The sequence below is a fragment of the Petromyzon marinus genome, chromosome 26 (genome assembly GCF_048934315.1).
Source record: "Petromyzon marinus isolate PM22_M1 ecotype Great Lakes invasive population chromosome 26, UKy_Petmar_22M1.pri1.0, whole genome shotgun sequence".
Lineage (NCBI taxonomy): Eukaryota > Metazoa > Chordata > Hyperoartia > Petromyzontiformes > Petromyzontidae > Petromyzon > Petromyzon marinus.
Window position 1 is genome coordinate 2,107,557 of NC_133692.1, and position 16,309 is coordinate 2,123,865.

General features: G+C 43.7%; 1 long non-coding RNA gene across 1 annotated transcript in view; it reads left to right on the forward strand.

Annotated features, from left to right (window-relative positions):
* LOC116946136 (uncharacterized) overlaps nucleotides 1-15,709 on the forward strand; it is a 50,610-nt gene extending 34,901 nt beyond the window's left edge. Inside the window, exons 2-3 of the long non-coding RNA XR_004403442.2 lie at nucleotides 11,925-12,069; nucleotides 14,771-15,709. This is a non-coding gene — a long non-coding RNA (uncharacterized LOC116946136). The remainder of the gene's footprint in view (nucleotides 1-11,924; nucleotides 12,070-14,770) is intronic.
* Nucleotides 15,710-16,309: the final 600 nt, after the last annotated feature.

The following is a 16,309-nucleotide window of genomic DNA, read 5'->3' on the forward strand; positions in this document are numbered from 1 at the left end:
CCCCACAAGGGAGTTCCATTGGCCCCAAGATCTCCATGCACATTTCTCACCTTCTGGGTGTTTGTTTTTGCAGTTGTGCTGTATTTTCGGGTTGCACCCAGCGTGGTTTGGGCAATCCTGTCCGACGGTTCGCTCCACGTCGCAAGTTCAGTTCCCGAAGAATCTCGCAGAAACACGTTGAGCAAAAAGAAAAAACCGTCTAGGCATCAGTGCGCAACAACACGCGCCCACAACCTGAAGGACACGGCAGGGATTGTCTTCTTTTCACCCACCCACACGCACGCTCGCTCGCTCGCTCGCACGGGGTGGAAGTGTGATGAGCACAGGGGGCAGGGGGGACGTGCGCAGAGGTGATAATAGCACGAGCAGCAGCAGCAGCAGCATCACAACCTCTGCGGAGTCCCCCTCTTGCAATAACTCCAGAGCTGCTGGAATTTAGGTGACGCGGGGAGAGGCAGCCAGCCAGCTTGTAATTAAGTTCGATCAATCGCCGACGTTTCCTCAGTACAATGCAATCTCAGAGTGGCCTTTTAAGGGATTAATTTATTATTATTTGAGTAAAGGGTTCGTGTCTTGTAGTGCTAAATTGACAGCAAGCATCTCGTGTCCAGCATCACTCGTAATGATGCTTCACGGCCTTGTTAAGGCGAAACCATAGCCGCGGTTGTCTCATTGCAGATAAAAAAAAAACTATTATACTCCCCTGTATCATTAGAATGCAGTCATGCGTTTTGGTCAATGACCAAAATACTAGCATATTTTTTTTACATCGATTTAAAATGTGATTCCTTATCTGACTTTTCTTTAATATGTATTTTGTTGATTCATTAATCTCAACGTGGTTAAACATTATTTTAAAAACAGTATATATTAAAAACAATTCATTTAGACCTCAGTTTGGGGCTGGCTAGGATGACTGCATCAATTTCCCAAAAAATCAATTGCCTTTTCATGGTCAACAAAGGCCCGTTACAATGATAATCCATATTCATTTGTCTTCAGAATCTGCTTCATAATACGTACGTGATCTATGGTAGAGAAGCCTTCCCTCAACCCAGCTCGATCATGTGGTTGGTTGGTCTGCAGATTTAAATGATCTTCCCAACGGAAATGAACGACATGACATTTTGTTGAACCTTAACAAGGCTGTAAAATTGATGCTTCAGATAAACATAAGCAAAAATTTAAAACAATGTCACGGCCAGCAAATTCACAAAATAATTGAAGACATCTATTGGAGGGACACAAGTTGAAAACACATCAGAGTAAGTGCACTAGGAGAGTAAGTAGAGACGAACTTGATACATAATAGTGGAACAAATAGACATATTATAAACTAGCCGAGAACCCGTTGTTCTGCAAGGCAAAATAAGACAGCTATCATTGTCGGACTTTTTTACAATCCAGTACTCGGAGCACTTAAAATGTTTCTGCTTTTTTACTTCATAAAATGCCAAGATAATACGTATCGTAATGTGTGTTTTTTAATTTGTTTTAAGATTGAATACTATGCTGGTGTTTAATAGGAGCACAAATTGTAAAGTTGAAGCAATTTTAAAACGAACCGAGTGGTCAGGCATTCTTTGTTCGTTCCTCAAACCTCGTCGGTGTCGCTATCCGTTGTACGTCTTCTGAACGTCATCCACCGTTTTAATGCGCTATTTATTTTGTTGCAGGGAAAATCCCGTGTAGCAAGTTTCCCGGTTAGTATTTTTGTTTGTTTGTGGCAATAGCCCGTGGTCACTAGCAGTCGACTTATTGTCGGGCTGGTGAGGAACCCATGCAATTCAAGTGGCTACCAAACAAACTCGGGGCCGAGACTATTTATTATAATAATAATAGTATGAGAGATTTTCCCAAACCACAATGTGCACACAACAACAAAAGTTGCATACACACTCACATACATCGCATTGCATCGTGCATTAAAACGTAGGGGTTTTTTTGTTCAACAACAAAGGAAAATAATGCAACAAACTTAACAAATGCAATTTTAAAAAAAACAGCAGCGCTGGGCGCTTATCAGTACCCTCGCCCTGGGCTAGGAGTGAAAGCGAAAGCCGCAGAGCGAGAGAGAGCAGTCGGTGCAATCGCTGCACCGGTGAGGGGATGGTGCCCATGTGGAAGTCAATCCCCCCATGGCACGAGATATATACGTGCCGTGTCAATTTATGCGCGGTCACGGGGTGGCGGCGGCGGGGTGATGAACGCGGCGTCTCTGCGCTCGTCACAAGGCCTCGGGCAACAGCTTCGCTTTGTATGTCAGGGCCGCCTACTGGCTGCACAGCCTCTACATCTCCCACTCGGCTGCATTTGTGTGCCCTGGCATATTTAGCCGGGTAATGAGATGATGGCAAGATGTGTGTCGGTGATTGTCACAGCAACTCGTTTTCCTCTCTCCCACCTAACTTTTGATGGACGTGTGTTTGTTGCTGGGGGTTTTTTGGTTAATAAATATGCAACCGCGCTCACATTCACCACACAATGTTCTTGACCGCTGCAATATAATAGGTGGCTGGTGCAAGCTTGCAAGCTTTACGAGCGTTTGATAATGCTGGTAAAAATGTTGCAGTGGTTGAACGAGAGACAATTTCGTGCAGAGGTTACTGGTGTATGGCTCTGAATCATTAGACACGGAATGCCACACGCTCCCATCAAGTTCCAAATGTTCAATGACATACGGCGAACATAAACAACTCTATCCACAATGCTGACTCGTTTATAACGTTCCCTATTTCAGCTGCATAATGTGTTTTAACGGCTACAGGGCATGCAAGCGTGACACAGTATACATTCTCGACAACTGCACATATGCAAGAATGGTATATGCAATGCCAGGCGTGGCCTTACCTATAGCATTATAGTGCCGAGGTAAAACGTCTGATTCACCACGTAAATATGCTTTTGCCTCTTTATCTTTACGTAATAATCCATAGTCCACCTCTGTGAATATAGTAATGCATGTTGTACTGAAGTGGTTTTTTGTGGCTTTATAACAGAAATATTTTTTTTCCGCAAACATTTTAGTCAGAGTGGAGATGCATCTGTTGTGCGATTGTCAGCACACCTGGACTTGCAATTTAAAGATTGACGGTCCGATCTCCAGGAGCGGCAGTAGAATCAGTGGTGCAGATGTCTTACTTAAATAGGTACACGCCACAATGTGTCTGTCGGCAGGTCGCGTGTGTTGTGGGGTAAAGTGTGGGTACTCCCACCTCCTCCAACCACCTGCGGAAGAACGGCAGCCAAAGTCTTGACAAACAACAACAACAACAACTTTCTCGGCAAAAATCTTGTCAGCTCACACCTGGCCCATCTCACACAGCAGCTGCTTATCGCCCCTCTGCATATCGCGCCAAGCACCAGAGCGGGCGTCCCTCGAGTGAGGGTCCAAATGCATCCAACCAACGATTTGCCATCACAGGGACGACCCCTGCTGAGCAATATCGCTCTGCCGAAGCGTGTCGTTGTGAAGCGGTGTAGAAGGTCCGCGTGGAAGCAGGCGCTTTCACCCCACACTTCACACCCCACACACACGTGGACATTGCTGACACCACCGCGACGCCTCCACGTGGTCCGGACGTGGCACACCGAGACTGGCCGCGTGGATTGTGAGCAATGGTCCACGCAAGACATCAAGAACCACTCCCTCAGCCCTTTCGTCTCCCTGGCTGTCGGACACCCGCGGCTCGAGTCATGCCCCCCCCCCCCCCCCCCCTGCACAAAACAGGCTCCGTTCCGGCGAGGGTCCGTGTGCTGCCGATCTCCAACATCGACACGAGGGGGGGCGGGGGGGGGGGCAACGTGACACCACCACGACGCACACTGTGGATGTGCTGCTCAGCGACAGACGGGGATTCAAAAAGAGTCGACGAGTGGCCTCCCTCACCGGACTCTACGCGGGGGGGGGGGGGGAGACTCGGGGGTCTCCTGCACGCTGCTGCTGCTGCTGATAACGAAGCAGCAGCAACAGCTGCTGCTGGTTAGGCAAGGCGAGCACACAACAACAACAACAATGACCTCTTCCAAGACATCTGACCAGCGGGGAACAGTCTGACAACGTCTCCTCGCGAGTTCCTTCCAGTTGGGGCCCTTCCACTGACAGTGGTGTGGGAAAACAATGTTACGTTTCAGAAGTGGAAACCAGGATGTGATACGCATTGACATATTTGCATGTCATGGATAATGCACTGGATTTGGATATTGTCCTGGACTGTGCTCTATTGAAGAGGGACATTTTAACTTCATGTATATATATTTTGTTATCCCTGCAAGGCATTAAGGAATATTTAGTACATGTTCACTGTGAGGCTCAGTAATTCATCCCATTAAAGGTCTTTGTAAACAGGGGCCTTTTGGATAATTCGACAGACAATGGAGTACAGGGACATTTGTAAAGATAGCTCATGTGCTAAAAATAATAAGCACATTCAATTATACATCTCTTGAACCACCCAAAAAATGTTATTTAATACACACAAATCGCACTTAAACTACAGAGAATTTAAATGGCATTTCACAACCCAAAAAAACAGAAACGCACTGACTGTTTCTGTTTTTGAAAAATTTGCTTGGTCGTGGATATGCACGCACACACCGGTTGTAGTCGAAATGGAAGCATGGGATAGGCGAGATAGCGCGTGCATTATCAAGATATCTCTGGAGTGTTATACAGCCATGAGAGTCGACTAATTACCACTCTTATTCAATCTATAATTCTACGATGCAATGCACGATTCAGTAATTAATCCATTACCCATTCCAGACATATATGTTTGTTGTTATTGTTGCTACTACTGGAGAGAGTAATTATTTTCACAATTTCACCTCGCTGAAAGTTTTGAGCCAGAATCATTTTTTTATGTTTGAGCGTTTGCAGCTTTAAGTGTATTGAGGTCCAGTAAGGGTCACGGGATATGAAGGAATTGTGGGGGGGGGGGGGAATGGCTTATCCTCAAATGCGTATCTATCCTATCTCCAAGTTTGAGTCTTATAACTTTAGCGATTGGCAATATCTTTGAAGTTATATTTGTTGGTGTGAGAGAAAGCAGGGAAGGTGTGATGGCAAAAATAAAATAATAATGCTAGCTATATACAGAGTCTAGGACTTGGCTACAAATATGAAATAAATCAATAAAACCCACAAAGTAATCGTAATAAAAGTAGCTTTTAGGTTTTTGTTCTTCTTTAAAAAACACAACATGCGATTTAAAGTATCACTTTTAAATACTGATCAGTCTCAACCGTCCTCCTCGAGGCAATCTCGCCGAGAGGCAGATGCAAGATCATTTTTGGGTTTTGTTTTTGTTTAATCTCGCAGACAGAGCCGGAGGAGAGGGGATGGGAGGAGCAGGGCTTTAGACGCGATGGAGACACCCGGGCAGGAGGATAGCGAGCCGACTGCATCATGTGCAGCGCCACAATGCATCAACCATAACGCAGAGTGACTGAAACATGGGGCAATGTTCCTGTTGCCACTCCGCCGCCCTCCTCCGATAAATCCTCACCAAATTTTCCCAACGCCGACTTTAATTCTTAAGAAGTGTGCAGGGGAGTGGGGTGGGTGGGGGGTGTGCTGAGGCTATGAAGTTATCATGAAGAACCGTCATGCTAATTGTATTAATTTCTGATTCTTTCAAACTAAGGGCATTACGATGATGATGTCAGTATTTCACCCTCAATCATTATTGCTATGGACTGATATCATGAATTGTTTATACTGTATTGGCTCATTCACTTCTCATTGCTGAGAGATTCATATTGTGCATTGATGACATTCTCATGTATCATTTTAATTTATTTAAGGGGCACGGGTGGAAGGGGGAGAGTGGTGTCACAGTGGTTAGCACGCTGAACTATGCACCTGGTGGCCTGGCGTTGATTCATAGCCATGGCTGACATAAGCGGCGAGTGATATCTGGACCGGTTCTGGCTGTCCTCTTGACAACCTAACGAGTGTGGTGAAGTTTGGGTCAAACATTCACCCAAAGCTTTCGTGGCTGCAGGAATGTATACTCTTTCGGTAAAATATTTTGACTTTACCGACAGACCCCAACAGTATGGTCAGACAATCACAATGACCAAAAGAGTGTGGGGAGGCCGCCATCCTGCAGTGAATTGGCAAAGGGGCTGTACATTAATTATATTCCCAATGGGATTCTGTAGTACATTTATAGTATCCTCACGTTATCATTTTATTGCTCCGAAAGTCTCTATAAAGTGAATTGACGATAGTCTAAAATTCTATTCTATCTACTGCGTGAAGGAGATATGTTGTCTGCCTCTCTATTTCGTTATTTATATTCTCCTCAACTTGTGCAACAACAATAATGATAATTTGATGTTATAGAAAAAAATATATACATACTTTGGTTCAATTCTTTACCCATGCACATTACAGGAAATGTGTTTTAAGAGTCTGCAAAGGAATGTAAGTTATTCAGTATATATATATTTTTTTAGGGATTACATTAATTTCTGGCAAGCGTTGTTTTCCTTGGGGCAATGAACAACAAAAAACAACAATACTCAAAAGCAGCGATTCAAAACATTTCCATGAGTCAAAAGCTTAATTTGCTCTATTTGTTCACATCACAATGCTTATTAACAGCGACATGGGAAATTCCCCGACCTTATGTACACTTTTGTTTTACAATGAAGTGGAAGAGTATTCATGAGGGAAAAAAAAACGCTTCCGTGTGAGCCTTGCACTTAAACATCGGGGGCTGTACTCACGTGAAAAGGTTTCACTTAAAGTGTTGTTACATGTCATACATCGATCAATGTTTAATTGCTACACGAAAAGTCCCGTGTAGCGAGTTGCCCAGTGAGTTTTCGAGGGAGATCCGCGGTGCACCAGCACAGAACAAGAAGAGCTTCGGAGTGATCCGCACAGAAGAACAACGGAACGGAACACTTCAGAGGTGCAGGCAAAAGAAAAGTGCTTGAAGAACGAAAATAAACAATATTAACAAAATAAACAATAATAACAAAATAAACAATTTTGATTTAAAGCTTTCGTGACTGCAGGGATTCATATTCTTGGTTCGTGAGAATTTTATTGTTTTATATTTTTATTGTTTTATTGTTTCCCTTCTACGTGACTTTACCGAAAGAACCAAGAATATGAATCCCTGCAGTCACGAAAGCTTTAAATCAAAATTTAAACTGAGGGCACCTCAATGGGCTCCCCCCTATCTCCGGTTGTAGCCAACATTTTCATGGAGAAATTTGAGACTGATGCCATCCAGACTGCCACTCTGCGCCCAACCTTATGGAAGAGGTACGTGGATGACACTTTTGTCATCTGGCCACATGGCCGGCCTGCTCTAGACCAATTCTTCGACCACATCAATTCCATACACTCAGCCACCAGATTTACCATGGAGGTCGAAAAAGATGGCAAGCTACCTTTTTTGGATGTCCTAATAAAAAAGAGACCTGATGGTTCAATGAGCCACTCTGTCTACAGGAAAGCTACCCATACGGATGCTTACCTGAAACCGGATTCCCACCACCATCCATCCCAGAAGAATCCCCTCATCAAGACTCTGCACCATAGAGCCCAATGCATATTCGACCAGGAACACATAGCCAGTGAACTCAAGCACGTACACCAAGCTCTTAAGGCTAATGGTTATTCCGACTACACAATCCGCAAAGCTATCACTCCAACCATGAAGAAGGACCCTCTTGAGGAGCCTTTCAAAACCATCACTTTACCCTACATTTCGGGGATCACAAAAAAGATCTCCAAAATCTTGAATAAACACAAGATCCAGGTCCGATTCAACACATTACATAGAATCCGTGATCTGGTTCCGTCTGTAAAAGATGTGATTCCGAACATACAGTACCCTGGCGTCTACAAACTAAGTTGCCTCTGTTGTAGTAGTTACATTGGAGAAACCAAACGACATGTCTCGGACCGCATTCGTGAACACAAAGCAGACCTGAAACACGGTAGGACCAACACCTCGGCCGTGGCAGATCACTGTTATAATTCAGTAGGCTCACATGACATTGACTTCTCCAAGACAGAGGTTCTTTGCAAGCCGTCTGGCTACCATGAGAGATTCGTTCATGAGGCTATCCACATATACAAACACAGAGACAATTTCAACCGAGAAGATGGATTCTGGCTTAGCAATCATTGGAAGGATTTGATAAACCATTTCGGGTCTTAATTTATTAATCACGCTTAAGGTGGCTTTCAGACCGCATCCATTATTTGTTCGTCTCCCCCCTCCTCTTTTCCGAACATAGATGGACTCGTCCATCTGAACAAACTGTCAATCGCTATCCGTGGTGCTAACGCTAAAAAAACGCCACTTTTTTTCAAATGTTCTTGTTGTGGTTTTTCACACCTGATGATGATTGCTTGTGTTACAGTCGAAACGTCGTGAGAATTTGTATTGTTTTATATTTGTATTATTGTATTGTTTCCCTTCTACGCGACTTTACCGAAAGAACCAAGAATATAAAAATAAACAATATTAACAAAATAAACAATATTAACAAAATAAACAATATTAACAATATAAACAATATGAACAAAATAAACAACATTAACAAAACAAACAACATTAACAGACATTCCACTATGAGGAGTAATTCGTCCTCTACAGTCCTCTACTTAACAAATATTTGGGCACTAACGCTATCAGATAACAATTACTTTTGAATAGTTTGATTTTTTTAATGGTTGTTCCGTCTAATTTGTTGTCCTTCCCCCGCACCTCCGATTCGCATAGTTGGCTACGTACGGTGCGAAAGAAGTTCAACACACACCTATGTAAACATACATGTACACCCAAGAACCGGATATAATGAAATATTAAATACCGTTTCCAATGTTTCTGCTTCATGGTCTATGAATGATTAACCAAATACACGCTAAAGAAAACACGTGATTTTATTTTAAAGGTTATAAAACTACACTTCTTTGTGTGTGTATACTGCATCCCCAAATATAATACATATTTCAGCACGCGTGGCTATTCCTCTCGTATTGCACGTGCAATTGTAAATTGTTGTGCTTCTGCAACCATGAACATGGCAATTTATGCAGACTCATCAACAATTGTTAATTTGCACACTCAAGTACCGAGAAATATATTCATTGGTGCGCATGGATATGATTTAATTTATGGAAGCACATGGACATTGTACAGTTAGGAAACGGAGCGGTAAGATGTTTATCATCATCATCAGCCATGATCAATCCACTGCTGGATGATGGCTTCCCCAAGCCGTTACCTGCCCCCATGATTCCATGATGCAACAAATCCGCCCGGAAAAACACCCATCCGATTTCATCACTCCATCTCCCCTGAGCGTCGGGCCTTTTGGACGCTTTCGATTCCTTGGCTGCCACTCCGTTCTCACCCTATGACCATGCTTCATAATCCCTTCTCGTGACGTGTCCCGGCCCAAGGACGCTTACAAAATAGGGTGTCTCTCCGTCTCTTTGTGTCTCTCTGTCTTTGTGTGTCCCCGTGTCCGTCTCGGCGTGTGTCCACGTCTGTGCGTGCGTCTCTCCGTGTTGCTATCGTGGAGGATACAGCACCACCCACGTCTTTGAAGCACAACGTGTGTGAACTTGCGCTCAAATGCAAGCACTTTACGCTTCAAACACGTTATGCTTTGAGCAGTCCTATTAGCCGAAAGATTGTCGCAGATAAAAGGAGTTGCACGGGCAACTTCATCCTATATCCCGAGGGTTACCTGTGGATAAGAGCAATACAAATCTTGAATAACCCTGGGGATAATTTGGAACCACAAAATTCATCCTCCACATCACCGTGGACAACATGGCTTGTGTAAATTACGAATACTAATAATTAACAAATATCCCAAGCGTTATTCACAAAGTAAAAGCTGCAACACACTACACTGTGGCTAACAAAAGGTATAATTGCTGCCATATTATGCAACGCATCAAGAGGATGATGTGGGAGTTTCTAAACTTTATATTGAAATGCAATTAAAATGTGAGATATTGCATACGTAACTTTTATCATTCGTGGTGTCTATGCACCTGTTGACGTTGACATTAGATGGAACATTACATTGTAAATCTCTTCTTGTTGGCCTCAATTGGATATGACAGTAATGACCTGCAGACAAAGGCGCCACATACACGGAATTTTCGAGTGAGCGACCCTTTATCAGCATTCCAGAGATGCCTTCTTCCTAGATTCAGGTAATTGGCTTGCCACTATGGGTTGTTTAAAAACGTCCGTAAAGTCCTCATTGTTATAATGGCTTCTGCTGTTTAGATGTGGGTATGCAGTATAGTATTAATAATATATACGTAACGTATACTTTCGGAGTATCACCGGCCATGGTCAATCCACTGCTGGATGAAAGGCTCCCCAAACCACTGCCACCTCCCACGATTGCGCGACATAACAAACAACAGTCATAACAATGGACATCAAACATGCGCTACTTTGTTATACGTTTAACGCTGCTTAATTTGGAAGGATATTGACAAATATGACCAGTGGAGTAGCAGAAATCACCGTATTAATGGAATTATGGTCGTTTAATTGGCACTCACTCCCAGGGCTTTGCGCTGGGAGTTTCCTAGAAACCCCGTCAAGCGCTCCGTGGTGACAGTTCGGCTTTGTAGATCACCATCTGGGCTTCTTTCGCAGTTTTTTTTCTCAATTAAACACAATAGGCCAGACGCAGATGGATATGAAAGAAAAAAAAATCCCAGCAGAGTGTGTTCAGAAATGATATCAGTGCCATCACCGGAATGACAATGCCGCGTGAGCATCACGCGGAGTGCTCACATGGGCGTGTAAGAAAGGCCGGCTCGCGTTCGATCGAACGTCGCCTTACACTTTGCACTTCGATCTGAGAGCTGTCACCCACTGGATCTAAGAGAACACAACTCGCATCTATCAACCAGAATTGAGCTCGTGAAATTTATGTATATATATTCGCTGCGAGCAAGAGAACAATACCTTTTTTTTGCACATGCTACAATAACGTATCTGAATTTTTCATTACTCATGTGGCTGCGAAGTAATAGCTGAAGAGCAATATAATAACTATGCAAATTGTGACCGGATTGGCATCTGCTTGAAATTTAACCATTACCATTTCTATTTTGTGCGTAACAAAGAGGAAAGCCGTGGTGTATTTTTTCTTTCAGGCAAAGTGTGGCCAGCGGAAATTTGGTAACTTTGGCAGCTAATTACTTTATATATATGTGTATGTATATATGCTTGTGAGAAACTTTCCACCTCTTGGCGACTGAGGCAGCTGCAAGCTTGGTAAATATTAGCTGAGTCCGTGGAGCGCGCTTATATTATCGTCACTGCCAATATCGTGTGGTTAGGAAGTTTCCGCTTGTTGGTGGTGTTGCTTGTTTGCGTTGCAGTTTAGGGTTTATTTCCTTCCAATTCTTGGTGAATGTATCTGAATAATACATTGGCCTCGGTGTGCATTAACAATGCTTACCATACGACAATAAGATAGGCAAGCACACAAGTGGGTGAACAATATCATTAATATTCTTGGTGGTGTTTTGAAATGTTAAATATTATTCATTCACTCTTTACGTCATCACATCAATCTAAAATACTTGTACACAACGAATCACAACAGCCAACAGATCCAGATACCAGTTTTATAACCTCTCTATTTCCAAAAAAAAACAACCACTTTTCATACTGTCTTGATATTTACACACACAATATTGCTAAACCAAGAACAAATAACTGGCCTGGTAAAACGGCCTGGTAGGTAGGTGCTGATCGTCCAGTTGGCATCACCTTTATATCCATGCTGCCATAAGGTCATCCAAGTGGTCGTTACGGTGACCCTGAGGTTAACACCCATCAAACAGGCTGTGTATTGATGCCACAAACGGCTCGAGTAATACAGAATAACCCTTTCGTGTCTTCCAGAGAATGGTGCGCTACCGGTGAACACCTTATGAGGGAGGTGTCATTGTGTCTTGAGCTCCGAAGAATCGTAGCGGAACAACTGCTGTTCAATGAATGGGTCACTGGACATACGGTCTACATAACTACAGTACATGTGACGCAAAAGGTAAAAAAGGTTCCTATAGCAGAGAAATCTCATGCCAGGATAAGATATATAACCACACTGCTCTGAGTAATAAAACATTTACGTCCTTGGAAAGGTAACTCGCGTTAAATTTCACTCCTGCATTACGCATCCTCCGAACGAAGGGAAGACTTTGTCATCCGCAGATGCAAACTCTGCGTGAGGTTGGCATGTTATTATGGCTTCTTTTTAAAAAAGCACGGAGGGTTAATATAAATTGTACATTCTGCTTGTTGTTATTCAATACGTATACCAATTTACGTGATAAACGTGTTGTTATATATTGGTATCAATGTGAGATAGTCGTATGTTATCTTTTAAATATACAATATAAATTGCAGTCTGTAGCTGCACCGTATACTATAATTTTGTGTCGTTCCTTGACTGAAATATATATAAAATGGAGCACATCTGTCATTTCACCAGGCATGCTGCAAGACTTTTGATCACTTCATATCCTGATATAAATATTTAAAATATTGTCACAGCCCGCAAATTCCAGATATATATCTATCTCTCGAAGAACGTGTTCATACATTTCTTCTCCAAAACAAAGTCACGGAGTTTGACTACTCGGGAACTTTCTTTACAGGTTCCATCCCCATCCTGGCAGAGTGAGGATGGTTTAGTTTTATTTGTATGTGAATTGGGTGATTTGTTGACCGTTCTTCTACTTTGCACGACGATCACGTCTTTGTACTGTTCATTGGTGTAACGTGCTTACTCGTCCTGAGTGGACATTTGTGGAAAAGAGCTTTATAGCTCATCGGATTCCTCCTGCAGTATAAATAAATATTACGATTCTGGTTATATATATATCTCTCTGACAAGAAAAAGGCATTAAGCCGTCATAAAATGTCCATGACAGTTGTCTATGCCAGTTGCCTATTGTTGTACCTCCAAGACCTCAAACCGCTACAACATATTTCGTTCCAATTCAGTGCACACATTGAATATCACACAACTGGAGAACACGTTCGAGAGTGATTACCTGTGGCAGGTGTGGACGGCAGACTGGCATCACAGTAATAACATTAAGAAAAGGATCGGAGCATTTGTAAAACAAAACAAAAACTGAGCTTAATAACTTCAAACAACATACCAGTGCAACAACAAAAAACGGCGTAAGCATTATTCTGTTTCATTGGATAAAATGTTGCTCAGAAACGTGGGCAGTGACAAAGAGAATGGGACAAAGGTGGAAATTTATAAAAGCGAGCATGGAGGTATGCATGCTTTGGATTGCACTGAAAGGCAGTAAGAGGAACAAATGGATCACAGAACACATGCGAGTTGGAAACATGGTATTTTGTATTGTTGTATATATATTTTGTTATTTTATTGTTTCCCTTCAACGTCACTTTACCGAAAGAGCTAAGAATATGGTATTCACTGTCACGCAATGGACTGGCACCTGAATACGTCTCACAGGCTTTTAAGGTTTGAACCCAGTAGATGCCTCAGCTCCTCGAGCACTGGTCTCTGGGTCTTTGCTGAAGGCCAGGACGAACACTTATGGGGAGACAGACTTTAGCCTCTACGGCTCTCGCCTTTGGAACGGCCTGCCGGAGGATCTGAGGGCATTAGAATCCGTAAATGTTTTTAGACGGTATCTTAAAATGTACCTTTTTAGATTGTTTTTTTTTATTTATTAGGATGCCGTAATTGTGTGCTCATTATGCTTTTTAATTACACTTTTAGTTAATTATGTTACGTCTATTTTAACGTATTAATGTTATTGTTGTTTAAATTGCGTCAGTCGCTTTTAATTTGTCTTGTGAGGCACTGTGCATTACATTTTATGCACGAATTGTGCCATAAAAATAAAGTTGCATTCTATTTAATTTTGTTCATAAAGCGTGTAGGGCTTGGACAGGTTGGTGGGTCGATGTTAACAACGGAGTGGGAGCCAAAGGAGAGAACACGCCTTAGAGGACACATCCACAGTGGGGACGGAGTCGTGAAATCAGCTGCTCTGTAGCGGGCGAGATGGACAGTTGCATCGCTAGACCGCAATAGATGACGATAGCCTGGGGAGACCTTCAGACAGGAGGAGAGAAGCCGTGGCCGATGCTTATAATGATTTCGGTTTAAGAGAATAATTGTGTTCCGTGCCGAAACAACATGTCAATGCTCTTCTCTTTAAAAGGGGAACCATGCTGGTTTAGACCCTGTTGGAGGATGCCCCTCTTTTTGCAAAATGTCCCCCAGAGCAATTCCTTGCATGTGGATCGGAGCTCTGGCAATGGCGAAATATTTTGGAGGCCACATTTTTCTCCTTCCAACACCCCGCCCCCCCCCCCCCCCCCCCCGCATAGCCTTAGCTGTGACCACGTGCCTATGAAGGCCGGAGACGGCAACACGAGGGGGTGGGTGGCCAGCACCACGCCCGGCCGCCTGCCTTTATCTCCCCAGTGGCGATGTTTATACACCGCACCGGTTACTCATTTGAGGCTGAGTCGACCTAAGGGAGGCCAAGGACCGGTTCAGATATAATCGTCACCGGTGTTGGCCGTGATCGAGAATCGAACTCGGGTCGCCGGAGGTCCGGCAGCGCAGTGCGCTGACCGCTACACTGCCGGCTTCCCTTCCCACCACCGCACAAACACCGCACACGTGCAACAAATGGAATGGCCTTTTCACAATTGAAATCTCGCTTATTCCATTTTCACCTTACTTTCAGCAAACGTCTCAGCGGAGCGCCCAAGCGCTCTTGTCAAGCGACTCTGACAGCTGCCAACGGAGCCACATGGTCACATAAACAAAGAGTAAAGTCGCCGAACACACGGGGCATCAGCAGCCGCAGCCCCAAAACTTCACAGCAGCCTATTAACCGTAACATTCAACAGACAAAATAACAGCAACACACGCTGAAGAAGAAGAACCCCACTGCGCACCCGCAATGGAACGCACTGAAATGGTTCATGAAAGACAGGCTAAATACTAAAAGGCAAGTCACTTTCTACAGCAGGCTAGGAAACCGTTGAAGTGCTTGTCCTAGTTCAAGGGGTCCTATATAGACGAGGCACTATCGTTGTGTACGAGTGTGCACGTATATCGCATGTGTCACGAAATTACAAGGTCATTAGTTTTAAAGGAAACATTGTGCAGAAATCCTGCCACGCGTTTCCTTGGAAATAAAAACGGCACCACTTGGATTTTGAAACGTGATTTTAACATTTTATTTTCATTGAATGTTCAGGAAACATAAACAAATACGCGAATTTAGTTTGCCCTTCTGCTAAGAGACAGCATGCAGATATTTTATTTCCGACGTAGAATTTGCAACGACAAAAGTTTCAAGGAAAATCGATGGGTTTTTTCTTGCATGGCTAGTTGAGCATTTCGCATGAGGGTGGCCGATGTCAATAAAGGTGACTGCAAATTTGACAATTCTGAAGAATGAAGTTATAAATGCACAACACATCAACTGCTTCACAGCAAGACGCAGACCTCTTTATGTGCTGCTATGGTTGACTGTGCTTCCCACTTGGGGCAGCTTCAATGCGGCACAGCAGTGCCACATGTTGAGTCACACCACGAACATTTGAATGGCCTGGGGACAATCACGCTATACACCGCATCGCATGAAAGGAAAACTAAATAAATGGTGTCAAATTGTCTCGTCCATTATTTGTCACGTGACTCTTTCTTCTTCCCATTCCAAACGGTTGTCTTATTGCCGGGCCCGAAAGTTGTTCAAGCAAAGCTCATACAACACAAGGAAGAAAAATCGTGCGTGTGCATGGATTATGGTAACTCTTTCCACCACGAATTTGTTCTTGGGAGTTATGTAACTCGCTGGGATCCCTCGACGTCGAGTACGATGATCATTCATGGCCAGCGATGATGGTCAGAGTTTGTGGATAAGCAGGTAGGGCCAATCCTGAAACCACGACACATCTTGCTACATGCTTAGTCCGTGGAGGTCGCCATGCGCTTGAGCACATTGACGTGAGGACACCGTCGGTGCGCGCCAGTTTCCACACGAAGCTTAAGTGCAGGGCCTGGATCCAATGGTGTGGTGATGGACGTGTTCCACTCCGGGCGTCCAAGAAGCAGCACGTCCCTAAGCCACGACGAGACATGGTCTCAGAGAACGGCCCTGCCAAGGAGGCCGTAGGCCGGAGGCCTCCTTGGCAGGGCCTTTGCATCCATTGCATCCATTGGCCTGAATTTCAATGGCTCGATTCCCGAATAGGAACACAACTTTATGCTTAAG